We start from the raw sequence: 3,205 nt of genomic DNA, 5'->3' as shown, positions 1-3,205 counted from the left end.
ACAGTACACTTAAATACACCAATAGCTTCACAAGCTTGGTCAGACATGTGAAAACAGCAACTTTAAAGGGGCAGCGTTATGTAAAATCGACATTTTAATATTATGTTATAATGTTAGTCCCTCATCAAAAACAAACCTGGGGTTTTGCCTTGATTCTTTCATGCATGTTTGAGAAATCATTTGATCTCCATGACAACCATTCAGCTGTGTAAAACGGCTGGTTGGACCTAGCCCCGCCTTCAAGGACAAAGCACCTCCTCAAAGTTGAAGTTTCCAGGCTACTGAGCCTCTGCCTCACAGAGCAGCCATCCCTCTCTCTCTCTCAGCTCCTTCAGACCAGCCATGAATGGGACAGGAAGTGAGACACGGCGACAAAGTAAAACATCCACTTTGGGGGAAAATAAAATAATCATTTAGAAAAAGCAGAAGAACTTCAGAAATTGCTTTGTGGTGCTAAACTGTTCACACAGAAGTCTGACCTCATCCCTAAAAAAGCGGCCAGTAAATATTCCATTAGTGTCACTTTAACATTTTAATTTATGACTAACTCATTCAAACTACTAGAATATTCGCTCAAGCTTATTTATAGTTTCATGATGACAATCATATTTTCGGAAAAACCAATAATCTGCTGATAATCCTCAAACTAATTTGTCTTTTTCCACTTTTTTTATATAAATCAAAATTTCCTCTTGATGAAGGAACGACTGCAGCTGCTCTGCTTGCATCATTTTTAAGTTTCCAGTTTGAAATCTGCTCTGCAAACATGCACATAAACGTGTAAATACTTAGAGGAATCTCCTGTGAGCCTGTTGTAGATGAATGTGGAGAAGAAAAGATTTATTGTTTTATTTTTATATTTGTGTAAAGAGTAATCCTGTAAAGTAAAGGGGCCAAAGTGAAGGCCTTGGGGGCCTCTGACCTGTCGTGTTGCTGTGTAGATATTCTACATCCTGCAGAGCCTGAAGCTGATGCTGTGAGCCGACTGCTGAGAAAGTCCTTCAAATTAACTGAATTAATTATCTCTGCTTTCATTTGTATTTATGAAAATGAAAAATGGGTGCATATTAAATATCTTTAATCAACATGAACAACAAAGATTCACTCCATTAGCTGATTTTATAAGCAGACAATCATAATGGCCTTCTGTGCCATGTTATATTCATAACACTGGAAAACTGAAAGTCATCCTAATTAAAAGAGTTAAGACACTCAGATCAATAAAAATATATAAAATTATATTAACTTTACAACAAAAACACTTTTATTTTAGGAAAAATTGTGACAGGATTATCCAAAGCACAATTATCTTAATATTTATTAATCCATCAGTTAATAAGCTCAATGAAATTAAAGGTTTATTTGAAAACTTTGATCAGACACTGCAAAAATAAAAAAAAATCTTACCAAGTATTTTTGGACAATTTTCTAGTGCAAATATCTTATTATACTTCAAATAACACAGAACTAACAAATAACATTTTAGCAGGTTATAGGAGCTTATTTTAAGTAAATAATTCCTTAATATCGATTTAAAAACAATACTTATTCCATTGGCAGATTATTTCACCTGTAACAAGACATTTTTTCCATGTTATAAGTAAAATAATCTGCCAGTGGAGCTAGAACTTAAAAAAAAATCAACATTAAGGAGTCATTTACGTAAAACAAGCTCCTATATTCTGCTAAAATGTTACTTGTATTTTAATTTTGTCTAATTTCAAGTGTACCAAGATATTTGCAACTAGAAATTAGATAAAAATGCTCGGTAGGATTTTGTGTTTTTGCAGTGCGTCTCTACCTGGGTGCCAGTTGCTGCGGTGGTTTCAGCGAATCTCGAAAATGCTCGATGTCATTTTTCTTTCAAATGGCGGCTTCTGCTGCAGCCCACATTTCGTGCGTCTCATAATGAGGTCAAAGCTGAGAGTCGGCCGCGATAATTAGCTCACGCTGAGTTTAATCTTGGTGAATCTGGGAGTTTATACACATCAGAGATCACAAAACAAACCACCATTTCCACAGGGATCTTTTAAAATAGCAGCAGCGTAACAACGTCGCTGAATTCAGCACATTCTTCCATCTCAGTTGGGGAACAGGTCACGTTTCCCCCTTTGGGTAAATCTCTCATGTTGACACGCAGCTTCTGTGACCTTGACTTGACTCGTCTTTGTAAAACAAGCCAACATGCCCTCCCTGAACATCGCTTCTCACTTTACCTGAGTGCCATCATCTGTTTGCCACTGAAAGAGTCCTTCAGCCTGTAATTGTCTCTGCAGACCCTGTTTTACTTTTAAATGCTGATAATTAGCTGTAATTCACATGGATTGAAGAGCACACTGATTGCATTTGTGAGCACTGTGTTTGTAGGTCACCAAGTGTTGCTGCATCGTGTCTGGAGAATAAAACATGAACGTTAAAACGCCAGATTAAATGTTCAGAATATGAATTTCAAACTCCAAATTATATTTTTTGAAGCTTTTCACATTAAGATTTATTTAAAGGGTTTTTTTTCTTTAAAACTACTGTAACTTTTACAAATACATGTTATTTTCCCATAATTATTACAACTTTGACAGTAGGTTTGAGACAGAGAATCTGAAAAAATGGATCTCCTCCCTGAGCCACCTGAAGAAATGCAAAAACAGGAGGAGGGTCTTAACGCTGCCCATCATCCTCATGTACGCGGTTCAATGTGCTAATGTTGAGCATATTGTGGAAAAACAACTCGCTGTTTATCTGTTTATCTGTCGCCATGCTATGCTAACCAGCCTTAGCATTAGTGGCAGTCTACCAACCAATCAATCAAGTTTATATGTGTAGCACATTTCAGCAACAAGGCAGTTCAAAGTAACTTAAACCATTAAAAGACAAAGTCACAGAACGCACATGAATAATTGAAACATTATATTTTGTCAAGTTCCATCGTTGCACATCAACGTTTGGTCGATGTTTCATTTATGATGTTTCAAAAGCAACTGCAAACAGCTTAGTATGGATTTAAACAAACTCAGTGTTTTGGCTGTTTTGCAGTTTTCTGGAAATTTGTTCCAGATTTGTGGTGCCTAGAAGCTGAACGCTGCTTCTCCATGTTTGGTTCTGGTTCTGGGAATTCAGAGCAGAACCAGAACCAGAACCAGAACCAGAAGACCTGAGGGGTCTGGAAGGTTGATACAGCAGCAGATCTGTAATGTATTGTGGTGATTTA

Source organism: Xiphophorus couchianus, chromosome 12 (assembly GCF_001444195.1).
Source record: "Xiphophorus couchianus chromosome 12, X_couchianus-1.0, whole genome shotgun sequence".
NCBI classification, from domain to species: domain Eukaryota; kingdom Metazoa; phylum Chordata; class Actinopteri; order Cyprinodontiformes; family Poeciliidae; genus Xiphophorus; species Xiphophorus couchianus.
This window is presented reverse-complemented; position numbering follows the sequence as displayed.